We start from the raw sequence: 22,290 nt of genomic DNA, 5'->3' as shown, positions 1-22,290 counted from the left end.
GCAAAGGACATAGCTAGTAAATCAATTAGGAAGCCTACAGAGTGGGAGAAGATCTTCACCAACCAAACAACGGACAAAGGCGTCATATCTAAAATATATCAACAACTCAAAAAATTGAATCACTCCAAAACTAATCTCCAAAGTAACAACCATCCCATTAAAAAATGGGCCAAAGACTTAAAGAGAGTCTTCCAAAAATGGCCTATAGACACATGAAGAAATGCTCAACATCTCTGGTCATAAAAGAAATGCAAATCAAAACAACTCTAAGATTCCACCTCACTCCAGTTAGAATGGCCAGGATCAGGAAAACGAATAAAAATAAATGCTGGAAGGGATGTGGCCAAGAGGGATCACTGCTACACTATGAGTGGGATTGAATACTTGTTAAACCTCTATGGAAAGCAGTATGGCAGTTCCTCAAAAGACTAAACATAGAGCTCCCTTATGACCTAGAAATTCCACAACTTGGCATTTACTCAATCATCCAGAAACAAGACATACTAAATCCAATACCACAAACAATGTTCATTGCAGCACTATTTACCGTAGCAAAGATATGGATGTTCCTCAGTTGATGAGTGGATCAACAGGATGTGGTATTTGTACACAATGGAATTCTATGCTGCTGTCAGGAAGAATGACATCGCCCCATTTGTTAGGAAATGGAAAGACTTAGAAAAAATCATATTAAGTGAAGTAAGCCAGACTCAAAGGAACTTAGGCTCAATGGTTTCCCTCATTCGTCATAATCAGTAGAAACCTTGGGCTCTCTAGGCAGAGATTTGCAATAGAGCAAAACCTAGATACATAAGGCTGTACAGTATGAATCTAAATGAAAGGTCCTCTAGGATATAGAAACAAAAGCCATATAATGAATGATTGTTGTCCTTAATGTACTACATTATCTCTCATCTCTTTTGCTGTCCCTTGGTTATCTCATATTGTTACAGTATCTCACTTTGTTATCTGATATATTGTATATATTTGTATTTGGTTATTTGAAATTGGATATGGAAGAGGGGGAAACAAGATGAGGGTGGGGGTGGGTGTGGGGAATGTGGACCAAGACATGTGAAAGGGTATCAATGTATGTGAATTAAAGCACCTCCTCTCTGGCAAATATCATGTAACCATTCTATTAATTATAATAAAAATATATGAAAAAATGAAGGGTATCATTGTATGTGAAATAATTCAACTTCTATCTGGTGAATGTAATGTACCACTTGTATTAAGTACAATAAAAATATATGGGAAAGTTAAAAAATTATACACTATGGTAAAACAGTATCCATCACAGGGATGCAAAGCTGGTTCAACATACGCAAATCAATTCATATAATTCAACACACCAACAAGAATAAGGACAAAAATCACATGATTGTCTCAATAGATGAAGAAAACGCATTTGGCAAGATCCAACACCCTTTATGATAAAAGCTCTGGAGAAACTCGGAATCCATGGAACATTCCTCAGTATACTAAATGCTGTGTAGGACGAATCCACAGCTAGTATTATTCTTAATGGCGAAAAGCTAAAGCCATTCCCTCTAAAATCAGGAATGTGAAAAGGATGCCCAGTCTCTCACTCCTCTTTAACATAGTATTAGAATTCCTAGCCAGAGCAATAAGCAGGAAGCAAGCATAAATTGGATCCAAATAAGGAAAGAGGGAGTGAAACTTTCCCTCTTTGCAGATGACATGAATCTGTATTTAAAAAAACCTATAGAATTCACTCCCAAGTTCCTTAAGCTGATTCAAAACTTTGCAAGGTAGCAGGGTATAAAATTAACTCTCAAAAATCAACTGCCTTCCTCTATGCCAACAGTAAGAGAAATGAGTCAAAAATCAGGAAAGCAACTCCTTTTGCAATAGCCTCAAAGAAAATAAAGTACCTAGGAATTATCTTAACTAAGAATGTAAAGGACATTTTTGATGAAAACCTGAAACCGAAAAAGGACATTAAAGCACAACTGAGGAAATGGAAAAACCTCCCATGTTTCTGGATTGGAAGAACCAACATCGTGAAAATGCAATCTTGCCAAGGGCTATCTACATCTCATAATTTTACATTATTTCCCCTTGTTATCAGATATTTTTATATATTCGTATTTGGCTATTTGAAATCGAATAGTGAAGGGGAGAAAACAAGATGAGGGGGGCTGGGAGTTTGGCCTAGTGGATAAAGTGCTTGCCTAGCATGCATGAAGACTCGGGTTCAATTCCTCGGTACCACATACATAGAAAAAAAAAGCCAGAAGTGGTGCTGAGGCTCAAGTGGTAGAGCTCTAGCCTTGAGAAAGTCCAAGGACAGTGCTCAGGCCCTGAGCTCAAGCCAGGAGTGGCAAAAAAAAGGAAACAAGATAACAAGATGAGGGGCCGGTGTGGTGGGAGGGAAATGGGGACCAAATCATGAGTAAGTGTATCACTTTATGTGAAGTAATGCACCCTCTATCTGGTGAATATAAAATAACCCTTCTATTAATTACAATAAAAATATATGAAAAAAGAAATTTTGGTTAAAAAGTAAGTTAAAGAAATACATGAAATGAGATACACATGTACATACAAACTCAAGGATGAGTCAGATCTTTATACACTGAAAGGACGAACAACAAGAATGCGTCACTAACAATGGATTGGAAGACACAGCTCATGGCTGAGCTCCAGTACTCTGTCTGACAAAACAAAAACATGTCCATCAGTCACTGCTAAGATCATGCAAACGATCAGATATATAAAAATGTAGCTAAGGTGCAAATGGAATAATTCCAAGAAATTATACTGAAACACAGTTCCTATGGATGTGGAGATGTGTGGAGGCAAACTGTTTGGAAAACTATACCAGAAACCAGGAATCAAACAACAGAAGGCAGGATCCATATTTGGTTCAAGACTTCCAGAGACATGCAGGTAACTTAAAAATAATTTGAAACAGTGAGCCACAGAGAAACACATGCGGGAAAGGTATTTACATATGTAGATGTATAAATACAAATCAGGAAAATTACATATGAAAAGAAAATATGCGTTCACAGGCAGGTAAAGAATGTCTCTGAGCTTACATCCTAGAGCAGACCCAAAGGATGGACTGAGGACACTACACAAGCCAGTTGACTGAGTCCCTACTAGTTTCTGCTAAGTGGCGTCCAGGTCCAAGGAGACACACACCATGCTGGTGGGTTTCCTGCTCTGACTGTGGCAGGGAGGGTCACCTTGACTCAAAAAAGAAAGACAAAACAATCCTGCGAATAGAAAATATGGATACAGAGACATATGTTCATACACATTCAAGGAAGAGTCAGATCGATGATATAGGCATACAAACAAAAACACAAAAATGAATCACTGACTATATGGTTGCCAACACACAGGTAAATCCCATGTCCCGATGGACACATAAAGTATGAAGAAAATAATAGAAATAACCACAACACAAATAGGGAACATTAGACCACACTGTTGATATTCTACTAATTAGAGAGAATCCTGTAAAATAATTCTAGGAAAGAAATCCAGATTATTTCTGGAACCTTATTAAAAGAAAAAATTCAGGCTTCAAACACAGATCAAGTGTAGGTGTTCAAATTGACGGAGAGAGCAACCACAATGAGGCCTCAGAGATTACATCCAAATGGCAATGATACATAATAAAAAGCAATATGAAAAGCCAACTGTGAGACAGATAGGTGAGTCCATATGTGTGATCAAGATACTGAAACATGATCAATGTTCGAAGTTGAAGGACAGGATATTAATGGCTTTGTATAGAATAGCCAGACTCAAAACAAAACAAAAAAGCCATTAGTAATGAAATTCATTTTTAAGCAGGTATGAAGGAAGGAGGTAAGTGTGTCAATGTAGATCTCATGTCCACTGCCCATGTGGAGAAATGTATAACTCTGAGTTTGTATGGGCACAAAAACACACTCGACACCACTGATGGAACACCAAGAAAAAGACAGGTTACAATAATGTGATAAGACTACTAGGGTCACATAGGGTGTACCATATTCATAAAACAACTCCTGGTGGAAAGATCTATGCATTCATACAAACATACATCAATAAAACTACATATGCTTATCAAGAAACCACAGGATGTGTGAGCAAGCAAACCAAGGAAATCATCTAGTACATTTCTAGTGAGGAAGAAAATGGAAAAACGAGTAACATTTGCCTGAATCCTCTACAGTGGGTAAGAAACAGAGGCCCACTTGTGTGATCTCGGCAAAAGGAGGCACGTGTGGAGGATGGACATTTGAGGACACAGCTGGCCGAGCACCCAGTACACTGTCTCACAAAACAAACCACATGTGCAGCAGTCACTCATACAGTCATTCAAACAACCTATCATATAAAACTGTAGGATGTCATTTTTAATGTACTATGTGAAGATATTTCTTTTACTCTTTGTTTCCTATCCACTTGTAATTTAACCCCTGTTGTCCTGGTATCTGATTTTTGTATCTGGTGTACTGTTTGTGTGTTTATTTGAATTAGAGAAGGGAAGGGGACCTACAAAATAATTAGGTGAAGGCCATCAGGTAAATCAATGTAACAGTCATAATAACAAGACAATATACTGGAAAGAACTTTACGGCTGATGGTGTGGTTGAAAATCATGGACTGGGGTGGCACTTTTGTGTTTCTCTATAATCCCTCTCTACTTGGTATTGACAATATGTTTTGTTTTTTTTTTGTTTGCTTTTTTGGTTACATTTTATTTATTTATTTATTTATTTATTTATTTATTTTACGTTTTTCTTCCATTTTATTTTATTTTTTTATTGTAATTAGTAAAAGGGTTACATGATATTTGCCAGATAGAAGGTGCATTAATTCACATACATTGATACACTTTCACATGTCTTGGTACCCATTACCCTCCCCCCCCACACCCCCCACCCGACTTGGTTTTCACCCCTTCCCTATCAAATTTCAAATATACAAATACAAATAAATTCAATATATCAGATAACAAAGTGAGATACTGTAACAATATGAGATAACCAAGGGACAGCAAAGGAGATGAGAGACAACATAGTACATTAAGGACAACAATCATTCATTATATGGGTTTTTTTCAATATCCTGGAGGTCCTTTCAATTAGCTTCACATTATATGGCCTTATGTATCAAGATTTTGCTCTATTGCAGATCTCTGCTAGTAGAGCCAAAGGTTTCTACTGATTATGACGAATGAGGGAAACCATTGAGCCTAAGATCCTTTGAGTCTGGCTTACTTCACTTAATATGATTTTTTCTAAGTCTTTCCATTTCCTAACAAATGGGGCGATGTCATTCTTCCTGACAGCAGCATAGAATTCCATTGTGTACAAATACCACAACTTGTTGATCCACTCATCAACTGAGGGACATCTAGGTTGGTTCCATATTTTTGCTATGGTGAATAGTGCTGCAATGAACATTGTTGTGCTAGTGGATTTAGTATGTCCTTGTTTCTGGATGGTTGGGTAAATGCCAAGTAGTGGAATTGCTGGGTCATAGGGGAGTTCCATGTTTAGCCTTTTGAGGCACTGCCACACTGCTTTCCATAGTGGTTGAATGAGTTTGCACTCCCACCAACAGTGTAGTAGTGATCCCTCCTGGCCATATCCCCTCCAGCATCTGTTGTTATTCGTTTTCCTGATCCTGGCCATTCTAACAGGAGTGAGGTGGAATCTTAGAGTTGTTTCGATTTGCATTTCTTTTATGACCAGAGATGTTGAGCATTTCTTCATGTGTCTATAGGCCATTTTTGTTTCTTCTTCAGAGAAGACTCTCTTTAAGTCTTTGGCCCATTTTTTAATGGGATGGTTGTTACTTTGGAGGTTAGTTTTTGAGTGATTCAATTTTTTGAGTTGATATATTTTAGATATGAGGCCTTTGTCTGTTGTTTGGTTGGTGAAGATCTTCTCCCACCCTGTAGGCTTCCTGATTAGTTTACTAGCTATGTCCTTTGCCATACAAAAGCTCTGCAGTTTAATGCAGTCCCACTTATCCAGCCTTTCTCTGATTTGTTGTGATTCTTGGTCCTTATTAAGAAAGTTTTGACCTGTGCCAAGGAGGCCTACTGTATCTCCTATTCCTTCCTGTAAAGTTTTCAGTGTGTCAGCTTTTACCTCCAGGTCTTTGATCCATTTGGAGTTAATTCTAGTGCAAGGTGACAAAGAAGGATCCAACTTTAGTTTTCTGCAGGTGCTTAACCAGTTCTGCCAGCACAACTTGTTGAAGAGGCTGTCTTTCTTCCATTCTATTTTTTTGGCTCCCTTGTCAAAGATTAGGTGGCCATAGGTCTGTGGTTTAAAATCTGGGTCCTCAGTTCTATTCCATTGGTCTTCAGGCCTGATCCTGTGCCAGTACCAAGCTGTTTTGATTATTATAGCTCTGTAATAGAGTCTAAAGTTTGGAATTGAAATTCCTCCAGCGCTGTTCTTTCTGCTAAGAAGTGTTTTTGCTATACAGGGTCTTTTATTATTCCATATGCAATTTTGGATTGCCTCTTCCATTTCTTTAAAGAATGACATTGGGGTATTGATGGGTATTGCATTGAATTTGTAGATAGCTCTTGGCAAGATTGTCATTTTCACAATGTTGATTCTTCCAATCCAGGAGCATGGGAGGTTTTTCCATTTCCTTAGTTCTGCTTTAATTTCCTTTTTTAGGGTTTTAAAGTTTTCGTCAAAAAGGTCCTTTACATTCTTAGTTAAGCTATTTCCTAGGTACTTTATTTTCATTGAGGCTATTGTGAAAGGAGTTTCTTTCCTGATTATTGCCTCGTTCCTCTCACTGTTGGCGTAAAGGAAGGCAGTTGATTTTTGAGGGTTGATTTTATAGCCTGCTATACTTCCAAAGCTTTGAATCAGCTCAAGGAGCTTGGGAGTAGAGTCTATAGGATTCTTTAAATACAGAATCATGTCATCTGCAAAGAGGGATAGTTTTATTTCCTCTTTCCCTACTTGGATCCCCTTTATGCTTCCTTCTTGCCTTATTGCACTGGCTAGGAGTTCTAGTACTATGTTAAAGAGGAGTGGAGAGAGTGGGCATCCTTGTCTCATTCCTGATTTTAGAGGGAATGGCTTTAGATTTTCACAATTAAGGGTAATACTAGCAGTAGGTTTCTCATACACAGCCTTTATTACATTGAGGAATGTTCCATGGATTCCTAGTTTCTCCAGAGCTTTTAACATAAAGGGGTGTTGGATCTTGTCAAATGCCTTTTCCGTGTCTATTGAGACAATCATGTGATTTTTGTCCTTGTTCCTGTTGATGTGTTGAATTATATTAATTGATTTGCATATGTTGAACCAGCTTTGCCTCCCCGTGATGAATCCAGTTTGATCATAGTGTATAATTTTTTTGATGAGTTGTTGTAGACGGTTGGCCAGTATTTTGGTGAGAAGTTTTGCATCAATGTTCATCAAAGATATAGGTCTGTAGTTCTCTTTCTTTGATGAATCTCTGTCTGGTTTGGGGATGAGGGTTATACTGGCTTCATAGAATGAGTTTGGTAAGGAACCTTCATTTTCAATTTCGTTGAAGAGCTTGAGGAGTATTGGTGTGAGCTCTGCTTTGAAGACCTTGTAGAATTCAGCTGTGAATCCATCTGGCCCTGGGCTTTTCTTAGGTCAAAATTCTCTAATTGCTATTTCTATTTCAGAGCTTAAAATAGGCCTGTTGAGTTGGCTTAGTTCTTCTTGGTTCAGTGTGGGTATGTTAATATTGGCTAGGAATTCATCCATTTCATCTAGATTCTCAAATTTGTTGGCATAAAGTTTTGAGAAGTATTCCCTCATGATATTCTGGATCTTGGTAATTTCTGTCGTGATATTACCATTTTCATCTGCGATTTTGTTGATTTCGATATGCTCTCTTCTTTTTTTGGTAAGATTTGCTAAGGGCTTGTCAATTTTGTTAATTCTTTCAAAAAACCAATTCCTTGTTTTGTTGATTCTTTCTATAGTTTTTTTGGATTCCAAATCATTTAATTCTGCTTTGATTTTAATTATTTGCTTTCTTCTACTGCGATTAGGGTTGGTTTGTTGCTCTTTTTCCAGGATCTTAAGGTGAGACATTAACTTGTTGGTTTGCAATTTTTCCAACTTGTTGTTGTAGGCACTCAGCGCTATAAATTTTCTTGTGAGTACTGCCTTTGCTGTGTCCCAAAGGAGTTGATATTTTGTGTGCTCCTTACTGTTAAATTTCATAAACTGTTGGATTTCTGTTCTGATCTCTTTGATGACCCATTGGTGATTCCACAATGTGTTGTTCAGTCTCCATGAGTTACAGGGTTTTCGTTGGTGGAGATGTGTGTTCAGTTCCAGTTTGATGCCTTTGTGGTCTGAGAGTGTGCTTGGAATAATTTCAGTGTTTCTGAATCTGTCCAGGTTTGTTTTATGGCCTAACATGTGATCTATTTTGCAAAATGTTCCATGTGCTGCTGAGAAAAACGTATATTGTGTTGTTGCTGGGTGGAATATTCTGCAGATGTCTGTTAGATCTAGTTGGTCTATATAGTTGTTCAGTTCTAAGGTTTCTCTGTTGAGTTTTTGCCTTGTTGATCTGTCCATAGGTGAAACTGGTGTGTTAAAGTCACCGACAATCACTGTATTTCGATCTATGCATAGTTTCAGTGTAAGTAAAGTTTGCTTGATGAAGTTCGGAGCTCCGGGATTGGGTGTGTAAATATTTAGGATCGTTATGTCTTCCTGGAGGAAAGATCCCTTTAGTAGTATGTAGTAATCTTCTTTGTCTTTTCTTACTAATTTTAGTTTGAATTCTATTTTATCTGATATGAGGATGGCAACTCCAGCCTGTTTATGGGGGCAGTTAGCTTGATAGAGTTTATTCCAACCTCTCACTTTCAAAAGATGATTGGTTTTTTGGGTAAGATGTGTCTCTTGAAGACAGCAGAACGATGGCTCTTGCTTTTTGATCCAACTAGACAGCCTATGCCATTTAATTGGAGAGTTAAGTCCATTGATAGTGAGAGTTAGGATTGAGAGATATTTATTAGTTCCTACCATGTTTAAAAGCTTTTATTTGGGCCTGTGTCTTGACAGTTCTTGTGGTCTTTAGATGGTATGCTGTTTAGGTGCCATTTCTTTCCCTATATTGTATTTATTTTGGTTTTCTATGTATAGAACATCTTTGAGAATTCTCTGTAGTGTTGGTTTTGTTGCGACATATTGTTGCAGCTTTTCCCTGGAATGGAATGTTTTTATTGTTCCCTCAGTTATGAATGAGAGCTTAGCTGGGTACAGTATTCCTGGTTGGTAGTTATTTGACTTAAGGGCCTGACATATATGCTTCCAGTCACTTCTTGCTTGCATGGTCTCTGCTGAGAAATCTGGGGTTATTCTGATTGGTTTTCCTTTATACGTTACTGAACCCTTTTCCCTGGCTGCCTTTAGGATCCTTTTTTTGGTTTCTACTGATCCAGTTAGGATTACGATGTGGCGGTGGGATGTTCTTTTCTGGTCAGGTCTGTTTGGGGTTCTAAAAGCTTCTTGTATCTGGATGGGCCTGCCCTTCTGGATATTTGGGAAATTCTCTGAGATGATTCCCTGAAGTATATTTCCAATACCATTGACCTCTTTCTCCATGCCCTCCTCAATACCAATTAGCCTTAAATTAGGCTTCCTAATTGTATCTTGGACCTCCTGAAGCACTCTCTCATTTTTCCTAGATTTGGTTTGACTCATTTTCTGTTCTTTCTCTATAATAACTAAATTATCTTCAGCCCTGGAAATTCTCTCCTCTGCATTGTCTAACCTGCTATCAAAGCTATCTACTTTATTTTTCATCTCCCTTGGTTCTAATTGCTCATTTTTGATGCCTTGCATCTCTTCTTTTAGATCATGTATGGATTTCTTTAGCTCCTTGATTTCCATTTGAGTGGTTAGCTCAGTAGCTTTATTTTCTTTGAACATTTGCTGGAGTTCGGTCACCTTTTTATTTGTGGATTCTATGAATTCATCCATCTTTCTTTGAACAGCCTTTATTATGGCCTCCTTTATGGCTTCTTCTTTTTCACTTATCACCTTGTTTATGGTTTCCTCTTGTTCAGCTCTGGCTTCCTCCCTTATCTCTTTCTTTATATTTTCACATTTTTCATTAATGATGTTTATCAATTGCATTTGTACAGCACTTGGAAGACTCTCCTCTAGGTTTGCCAGTGACTGTTCCATTGGCTGTTTACATTGGGTGAGGGGGGGTGGGGGATGTTGTTTCTTGATTTGACATTTTTCTGGAGTTTCTTGTTCTGCCCATTTGAAAATGGGAGCAAGATTAATACTAAACACGATTATAGTTTTTCAGATATAACCAACCTAGACCTCTGTAGCTGGCAGACTCTAGATGTTCACAAGTTTTGATTGGTGTTATCACTGTCTTTTTGTGCAGTTACCGACCAGTCTAATAATCCACTGATGAGCGATTTATACCCAAAACAATAAGCCTCTCAATCCAATCTCTATTGTCTTTAAGTCCCTCTGAGCCTAGAGAATAATTAAACACCTAGATATACAGTGTTGCTCAACAGCTATCAAGTGTAGATTCATGCAGTATAAGGGTTGAAAGATGAGCAGAGGTCCAGAGATAGAAAAATCGAATGAGAGAGGTCAGGGGGTAATTAGGTAGCGTATTTGAGTACAAAGTTTGGAAAGTATTAGAATAAAACTTATGTGTTGCTGCACGACTAGCTCTTAGCCCAACCAGTGGCCTCACAGTGGACCATGGGATGGCCCTGCGAGCTTCTGTCTGAGCGCGGTTGGCGGACGTTCTCCTGTGCTGCTTCCAGGGGCGGCCCCAAGCCAAGGGTCTGGGGATTGAGAGTTTCAGGGGCTCTCAGCAGGACCAGCAGGAGACACCTCTGTTCCCAGGGGCGGGGCCCAGCTTGGGACGTGGGCTCCAAGGGCGGAGCTGTGCCTTTTTGGTTCTCAGAAGGGGAGCTTGGCTGCTGGTCGGCCCTTCAGATCCCTGCTGTGTTTCCACTGCTTTGTCAGAGTCTGTGACTGTGGGGGCCCCTCGGTGGTGTCTTGCTCAGGATTCCCAGCTGGAGGATGCCCCGCTCAGGAATTGAGGGGGGGCAGATGCTGGCTCCTATTTTCCCGCACCCCCTACCCACTGTTGTAAGGCAGGGTCCCAACGCCGTCCACTCTCCAGATGGAGTGGCCTGGGAGAGGAGCCTGGTGGGCGGGTGGGAGCTGGGACAACTCCGCCTCCCCTGGTGGGGGGCTGAGTCTTAGGGTCCGCCCGCTTGTCAGTCTCCAGCCAGAGGGCTGGGGGTTGAGCCCGTTGCGCGGGTGGGAGTTGGGACAGCCCCGCCTCCCTTGGTGGGGTGCTGGGTCTTATGGGTAGCCCGCCTGTCAATCTCCAGTCAATGGCCTGAGCGAGGGGGCTGTTGAGGGAATGGACAGGATCTAAATTCCTTGCCCCCCTGCTCCCGTCAGTCTTTCTTCGGCGGGGTGTTGGGGTCTGAGTTAAGTTCTATTGCTTGGCACCCGCTCTGCTTTCCCGATGTGTTTGGGGATGCGCTGTATTACTCACGCCTCTGCGTCCGTCTGCGGGTGCTCCACGGTGGTGGGGAGTCTTTCACTCCCCTCGGGTCTCCACCGCCACCTGTGTTCTGCATCTGGGTTTCGCTGCTTGCTGTTCTGGTTCCACATCTGGGCTCCGCTGCTTCCGCCATTCGCTGGCCCGGTTCTGTGCTGGTTTCTGCAGCCGTTGGGCTCCCAGCCTGGGGCCCTCCACTGCCGCTGCTTTTCATGAATTAGAGCCAGCGCCTGCCACCGCTTTCCCAGCGTGGAGCCGGCACCCGCTCAAGCTGCTTTTCGCGGCTTGATCCGGCGCCAGCTGCCGCTTTTCGCAGCTTTCCGCGGCTTTCGCGGCTTGGATCCAGTGGGGAGAGGTGGGTTAGGGGTCTTCACGTTCCGAATTCTTTGAGAAAGTTGGATGTGAGCTTTATCTGGATTTCTTTTCCAGTTTCAGTCCTTCTCCGTTGCCTTTTGAGTTTGTTGTTGTGGATTTCTTTAGGTAGTTGGCTCGTGGGACTCCCTGGTTCTCTCTTTTTGCCAGAGAGAGCTAGGCAGCGTCCCTATTGTCTCGGCGCCATCTTCCTTCTTTTTCTTGACAATATGTTTTTTACAAAATGAAGCCTGGAAGTGTGGCCTAGTGGTAGAGTGCTCTCCTAGCATGCAGTGGGTTCGATTCTTCAGCCAGGCGTGGTGCTATGTTTCAAGTGGCAGAGCACTAGGCATAAGCACGAAGTGTCCAAGAACAGTTCACAGTCTCTGAGTTCAAGCCCCAGGGCTGGTAAAGAAAAAAAAAACATAGTTGAAACATGAACCTAGTACAAAACAGATGCCGAAACCCAGAGGCCTGCAGCAGTGATGGACTGGCTAGACAAGGCTGTGATTCGTTTCCCATTCTGGAAGAACAGATTAGTGAAGCCACATCAGGTCTTTCCATGTCCTTTTCTTTGCAGTTATGTGACCTACTACATGCTAGACAAGCATTCACAGATTTTAAGGAATTCTCTAATTTCTCTTCAGCTTTCACTTCACTCCATGGGAAGTAATGATCACTAGATCTTTCAAAATTCACAGAAATTTGCTTTTAACATTTTTATTGTAACCAAAAAGTGCTGTGTAGAAGGGTGACAGTTCCACAGGTCAGGTGTAGAGTGCAGTACTTTGAGGTCACTGTCACCCATGCCCTCACTCCCAAATTTAGAAGTCTTCCAAAATAAAGAATACATTCAAATTTACCATTGTCTTAGAAACCAGTAGTCATTCAACGAATATATTTCATTACTGTAGACCTATATTTATGTAGTAATAATCATGAGTCTGTAAGAATGTAAATCACACTGCAGTACTAATATGTATCTCTGTTCTAAATGAGCCCTCCTATAATAAATCGTCACAAATTAGAGAGCTTAAAAATAAATAAAACAAAAATGAATGAAAAACTGCAAGTAAGAAATAAATTGGAAAAATTATAAAAAAAATCATAGTGAAACACAGTTCCTGAGGATGAAGAGATGTGTGGATGCAAATTGGGTGGAAAAATACAGCAGACACCAACAATCGAACAACTAGAAAAGGCAGGCTGGTAGGATACTTCAGGACATCCAAGGACAAATATATTCTTAAGTAATAATTTGAAACAAGAAAGAGCCACAGAGAAACAGATATTCTATAACTGTACATATGTAAATGTTTAAATACAACGCACAAGAATGAGTGTGTAAAGAAAGATTGAACAACAATCAAATAAAGAGTGTCCTGGAGTTCACACATCTCATCACACATATGGAAGATGGACAGTTCAAGACACACCTTGACAAGCTCACAGAAATCTGGCTAACAAAAAAACCCCCACATATCCATCTGTCACTCATAAGGTCATGCAAACAATCAGTCATAACACTTTGGTAAGGATACAAATGGAACAATTCCAAGAAATCGCACTGAAACTCGGTTCATGATGATGGGGAGATGTGTGGATGCAAACTGCATGGAAAACTACACCATAAACCAACATTCAAACCATGACAATAGCACACACTCATGACACAGTCATGACACACACAGAAACACAGAGAGACACATAGACACACACACACAGACAGACCCATAGACAGGCACAAAGACACACACACACACACACAAACACACACACATGGACAGATACACACAGACAAACAGACACACACACCGACAAACATACACACACATTGACACACAGACACACACACTGACATATAGACACAGACATACACAAGGACACACGCACAGACACACAGACATACAAACACACACAGAAAGACATACAGAGACACACAGAGACACACACAGACAGAAAGGCACACACATAGTCACCTAGACACAAAGAGACACAGACATACAGATACACACAGAAACACAGACAGACACACAGACACAAAGAGAGTCAGACAGGCACACACACAGACACACAGACAGACACAGAGATATACACTCAGATAGAGAGGCACACGGACACATACACAGAGACACACACACAGAGACACACACAGGCAGACATATTGACAAAAAGACACACACTCAGACACACAGACACAGACAAAAAGACACACAGATATGCACACTGACACACACATGGGCACACACACATAAACAAAGCACCAGACAGACACACAGACGGAAATAGGTACAGGCACACACACAAACACACAGAAAGACACACACAGACACACAGACTCACACATGGAAGCATAGACAGACACAGAGATACACAGACCCCAAAACACCCAGACACACACATGAACACACTGACAGACACCCAGACACACAGCCAAACAGCCAGACACACTGATAGACGGACAGACACACAGACACACAGACAGACGCACAAAGAGACACACAGACACAGAGACACACAGACACACAAACACAGAGACACACACAGACAGACACAAACACACACACGCACACACAGAAACTCAGGCAGACACATAGAGACTCACAGACACACAGATAGACACAAGGACAGGCACACAAACACACACAAAAACAGACACACAGTCATATAGACACACAAACACACAGACACACACACAGAAACACAGACATAAACAGGCAGGCATACACAGAAACACACAGACACAGACAGACACACTGTCACATACCCAGACAAACAGACACATACCTACAGACACACAGACATACACTGAGACACAGGCAGACACACTGATGCACACACAGATACAAACACACCCACCCATATACACATAGGAAAACACACAGACAAACAGGCAGACACACAGAAACACACAGACATAAACACAGACAAATACACACAGAGACACACAGACAAACACACAGAAACACACAAAGACACACAGTCACAGAAACACACACCAAAAGACACACAGAAACAGAAACATACACACAGACAGACCCATAGACACACACCCAGACAGACAGACACACATAGAGACAGACAGACACAAACAGAGACAGATAGACAAAAAGACACACACAAACATACAGACACATATAGCAACATACAGACAAACGTACACACACAGATAAAGAGACACAGAGACAGATACAAAGACACACAGACACATAAACACACACCCAGACACACAGACACAGTAAGAAACACACACAGTCACCCAAAAACACAGAGATACAGAAACACACATAGACATACAGATGCACAGACAGAAACACAGACAGAGACAGACACACAGCCATACATAGTGACACACAAACACAAACTCAGACACACAGACAGCGACACAGAGACACAAAGACACACAAATAGACAGACAAAAAGACACAGAAACACACAGATACACATTTAGACAGACACAAAGACACACACACAGACACACAAACACACACGCATACACACACAGACATCCACAGACAGACACACAGACACAAACAGAGACTAACAGAAAAACAGACACACACAGACAGACACATAGACACACACAAAGACACACAAGCAGACACACACGCAGACACACACACAGAGACAGACACACAGACACACACATAGACAGATACACAGACACACACACACAAAACACAGACACACACACACACACTCTGACATACAGACACACACAGACACACACACCGACATACAGACACACAGGCAGTCAGACAGACAGACATGCACAGAGACATACACACACACACACACACACACACACACAGAGACACAAAGAAACACAGTCACCCAAACACAGAGAGGCACAGATACACACACACAGAGATACATAGGCACACAGACACACATACACAGAGACACACAAAGAGACAGACATCCAACCAGACACAGAGAGACACAGACTGAAACTCAGACACTGAGACACACAGACACATACACACAGACAGACACAGAGGCACACACACAGACACACAAACAGACAAAAAGACACACAGAGAGACACAGAGACAAGCCTATACGCACACAACATGCAGACAAACACACAGACACACACACAGACACCCATACTGACACACATACAGATACATAGACAGACACAGACACACACACAAACACACACAGCTACACAGACACAGAAACAAACACAGACAGACACAAAACACAAAAACTCCCAGAAAGACACACAGACAAGCACACAGACACACAGACAGACACCCAGACACACACTCAGACACCAGACACACGGACACAGACACCCACACACACAGACACAGACAGAGATACACAAACTTTCACAAAGACTCACATACAGACACACAGATACACAGACAGACACATAGACACACAGACATACAGACACACAGACAGACACAGGCAGGCACACAGATGCAGAGGCACACTGACACAGACACACACACACACACACACACAGAGACACTCACAGAGACACACACAGACACAAGGAAACACAGACATACACACGCAGACACAGAGAGACACACAGATGCAGAGATACACACACAGAGAGACCCACAGACACACACAGAGACAGACACAGACAGACACACACACAAACACAGGCAAATAGATGCACAGACACCCAGACAGTAGCCTAGATAGACACACAGACACAAACAGACACACACAAAGAAAAACACAGGCACACAGACACACAGGCACCCAAACACAGACCCACAGACACACACACAAAAAGACACACACAAAGACACAAAAACATACACAGAGACACACTGAGAGACATGCAGACACACATACAGACATACACACAAACACACACAGACACACAAAAAGACACAAAGATAGACACACAGACATATAGACTCCCAGACAGGTAGATATACACACACATGCAGACACCACATAGACACAGACAAACACAATGACACACAGACACCCAGACACACCGACACACACAGACATACAGACAGACACAGACAGATGGAGACACACACACAGTCACACAGACTCACCAACAGACACACAGACACACGCAAACACAGATAGACACATAAACACATAGAGAGACAAGTAGACACACACAGAGAGACACACACAAACACAAACACACACAGACACACAGACAGACACACAATCAAACACAGATGCACAGATACACTGAAACAGACAAACATATAGACAGCCACAAACACAGACACAGACACACAGACACAGAGACACACACAGACACAGAGACACACACACACAAATACACATACACTCACACAGAGAGACGCACAGATACACAGACACACACATGCAGACACGCACACACACAGAGACAGACACAAACACACACATACACAGACAAACAGACACCCAGACAGAAACACACAGACGAAAACCCAGACACACAGACACAACACATAGACACAGAGACACACCCAGACCTACAGATACACACCCAGACACAGAAACACAGACACATACATAGACATACAAACACATCCACAAACCCCGAATGACACACAGATATACACACAGACAGAGACACACAGAAACAGACAGACAGACAGACAGACACACACACACACACACACATACCCACACACACACAAAGACACATAGACTGACAGACTCCCAGACAGACACACAGACACAGACACACACAGACACAGACACACACACACACACACACAAACACAGTCTATCACTCACAGAAACAAGCATAGACACACAGACACACGAACTCAGACACACCCACAGACAGACAAACATACTCAGACACAGAAACACCACACACAAGACACATAGACACACACAGACACACACACACAGATACAGAGACACACACAGACATGCACAGAGACACAGAAACACAAACACACACAGAGATACACAGAAAGACACAGAGACACAGACACAGACACACCCACACATAGACACATACACACACACACAGACAGATGCACAGACACATAGAAACACACAACCTCACAGACAAGCACAGAGACACACTGAGAGATATACAGACACAGACACACAGACATACAGACACAGACACACCGACACACACAAGGTCACACAGACATACACAATATCACACAGGCAGACAAACAGACACACACACACACAGAGACAAAGATACACAGACAGACACATAGACAAACACATATAAACACATAGACACACACAGACACACAAAGAGGCTCACAGACAGAAACACAGCCAGATACACAGACATAGACACACACACACAGACACACAGACACACAGACACAGACACACTGGCACACAGACACACACACAGAGACACACAGACACAAACACACACACACACATAAATACACAGACACACAGACATATTGAGAGACATACAGATACACAGACACACACACAGACACACGCACACACAGGAGCCAGACACAGACACATACACAGACACACAGACAAGCACACATATGGACACCCAGACAGACAATCACACAGACACACAGAAACACAGATGAACACGCACACCCACAGACACTCAGACACACTAACTCAATCACACACAAAGACACACAGACTGACAAACATACTCCCAGACAGACACACAGAAAGACACTACACAAACACATAGGCACACACAGTCACACAGTCACAGAGACAAGCACAGACACACAGAATAAAACACAGATACACAGACACACACAGATACACACACACACAGACACCCTCAGACAGACACACAAAGACAGACAGAGAGACACACACAGACACACACACACACACACAGACACAGAAACACAGATACACCGACAGATACACAGATAGACAAAGAGACAGATACACACAGATAGACACATACACACAGACATACAGACATATGCACAGACACATACACAGACACACACACTGATACATAGACACACCGACAGACTGACACATAGTTACACAGACACACTCACACAGACATAAAATCAGACACACTCATACAAACACACAGAGACAGACACAGATACACTGAAACATAAACAGACACACAGACACACACAGACAGATACACAGACACACATATACAAACACACAGACACACAAAAAGACATGCAGACACTCAGATGGACACCCAGAAACACAGACAGACATAGAGACACACAGACACACAAACACACAGACATACAAACACAGACACACACACAGACACACAGACATACAGACACCCAGATAGACATTGAAACAGAGAGACAGTTACCGACGGACAAACAGATACACAGACACAGAGATATACAGATACCCTAATAGACACACAGACAGACAGAAAGACACACAGACACACACTTATAAACATAGACACATAGACACACACAGAAACACACACAGACAGACACACAGTCAGACACACAGTCAGACACAGAGACACACAGCCAGGCACAGACACACAAACACACACAGAGATGAACACATAAACACACAGACATACACACAAACACACACAGACACACAATCACACAGAGATTCACAGAGACACACACACAGACACACTGATCACACACACACAGACACACTCACACATAAACAAACACACAGACACACATGCAGACACGCAGACAAAGACACAGGCACAGAGACACACACAGACACACACACACACCTTCACAATGACAGACACACACACAGACACAAAGACACACAGAAGGAGATGCAGATACACAGACACATGGACACACACACAGACACACAAAAACAAAGACACACAGAAAAACACAAAGATGTACAGACACAGAGAGACACACAGACACAGAAACATACATAGACACACAGACAGACAGACACAGAGACTCACACAGGCAGACACAGACACATATAGAGACAGACACACAGCTAGAAACAGTCGCACAGACACCCACACAGATATACAGACACACAGACAGACACAGACACAGACAGACACACAGATAGACACACAGACAGACACACTCACACACGGAAAAAAAGAGAAACTCACACAGACAAAACACACAGACACACAAACACACACAAAGACAGTCACACAGACACACAGACATATACACGAACACACAGACACACAGAAATACACAGAGACACACACTCAGACACACAGACAAACACACACAGACACACTGACACACACATAGATATACACACGGATACACAGTCCCAACGAGAGACACACATACATAGACACACACAGAAACAAACAGACACACAGACATGCACACAGAAACACACACTGAATCACAGACACCGCCACACAGGCACCCACACGGACACACACACAGATACACACAGACACACAGACAGACACACAGAGACAGACACAGAGACACACAGCCAGGCGCAGGAAAACAGGCACACAGACAGACACACAGACATATACAGAGGCAGATAAAGAGCAACACACAAATAGAGACATTCACAGATACAGACATACAGACAGACACACACAGACACATACACAGACACACAGATGTACACACAGACATACAGACACACACACAGACACAAAGATATACAGACACCCAGATAGACACACAGACAGACCGAAAGACACACAGACACACACAGACAGACACACAGACACATAGCTATAAATACAGTCGCACAGTCACCCACACAGATATACAGACACACAGAGAGACACATAGACACACACACACACACAGGCAGACCCACAGACAGACACACAAACACACACACACACATACACACACACACAGACACAAAGAGACAGTCACACAGACAAACATAAAGGCACAAAGACAAATACACAGACACACACAGAAACACACCCAGACAGACACACAGCCAGACACAGAGACTCACAGCAAGACACAGAGACACACAGCCAGTCACAGATGCACAAATACACAGAGATAGCAGATATGGGTATGGGTAAGCTATAACTGAAAAGATTCCTAACAGATTTACTAACATCTCATCACCTTTTTCTATAGTAAGAAGGCTATCTTAAGAATATTGTTCTGAGGCCGGGAGTTTGGCCTAGTGGCTAAAGTGCTTGCCTAGCATGCATGAAGACCCGGGTTCAATTCCTCGGTACCACATACATAGAAAAAAGCCGGAAGTGGTGCTGAGGCTCAAGTGGTAGAGCTCTAGCCTTGAGAAAGTCCAAGGACAGTGCTCAGGCCCTGAGCTCAAGCACAGGACTGGAAAAAAAAAATCTTACCATTAGGGCTGGGAGTTTGGCCTAGTGGTAGAGTGCTTGCCTAGCATGCACGAAGACCCGGGTTCAATTCCTCGGTACCACATACATAGAAAAAAGCCGGAAGTGGTGCTGAGGCTCAAGTGGTAGAGCTCTAGCCTTGAGAAAGTCCAAGGACAGTGCTCAGGCCCTGAGCCCAAGCCCAAGACTGGCAAAATAAAAAAACCAAACAAAGAATATTGTTCTGCATTTAATATTTTAAGCAAAAATACAACATAAGTAATTAAAAACATATTTAAATACATATGAAGGACATATGTGAGTAAACAAGTAGACATCATGTCAATTGCCCATGAAGAAGACCCGTGAATGCAGTTGGTCACAAAAATAAATGGATGCAGCATATCCATCATTAAGGAAAAGCCAGGGTGCAATAATGATTCAAAAGCCTTATGGGCCACATAGGTAGTACCATATGAATAAAACAACTTCCAATGGAAAGATTCAGTCATGCATACATACATCAAGAAAAGAAATACATTTAACCAGAAACCACAGGATGCGTGAGCAAGCCAACCAAGAATATCATTGAGTGGAGATCATAGTGTAGACCGAAAAGAAAAATGAACAGGGTAACTATTAACTTCTTCAGTGGGTGAGAAAGGAAGGCCCACATGAGTGATGCAGGTAATGGGAGGCAGGTGTGGAGGCTGAAGAGCTGAGGACACAGCTGGCTGAGCTCCAATACGCTGTCTCACAAAACATGTCCATCAGTCACTGCTAAAGTCATGCAAACAATCAGTTATATAAAACTGTAGCTAAGGTGCAAATGGAATAATTAAAAGAAATTATACTGAAACACACTTCCTAAGAATGTGGAGATGTGTGGAGGTAAACTGGATAGGAAAGTACACTACACAACAACCAAACAATAGGAAAAGGCAGGATGGAAATATGCTTCAAGAATTCCAGGGACAAATAGGTAACTTAGAAATAATTTGATACAGTGACCCACAGAGAAACAGATGTGGGAAAGGTATGTACACCTGTAGATATATAAATACAAATCAGAAAAATTATGTATGCAAAGAAAATATGCATTAGCAGACAGGTAAAGAATGTCTCTGAGCTTACATCCTAGAGCTGACCCAAAGGCAGAACTGAGGATACAACACAAGCCAGTTGACTGAGTCCACACTAGTGGCCGCTAG

General features: G+C 42.0%; 1 pseudogene; it reads right to left on the bottom strand.

The window, feature by feature from the left end:
- Positions 1-13,427: 13,427 nt before the first annotated feature.
- Positions 13,428-20,378, bottom strand: LOC150040767 (uncharacterized; annotated as a pseudogene).
- Between the last annotated feature and the right edge of the window lie 1,912 nt (positions 20,379-22,290).

This window comes from Megascapheus bottae, chromosome X, assembly GCF_031878675.1.
Source record: "Megascapheus bottae isolate mThoBot1 chromosome X, mThoBot2.hap1, whole genome shotgun sequence".
Lineage (NCBI taxonomy): Eukaryota > Metazoa > Chordata > Mammalia > Rodentia > Geomyidae > Megascapheus > Megascapheus bottae.
The sequence above is the reverse complement of the archived record's forward strand: the minus strand, read 5'-3'. Positions and strand labels throughout refer to the sequence as shown.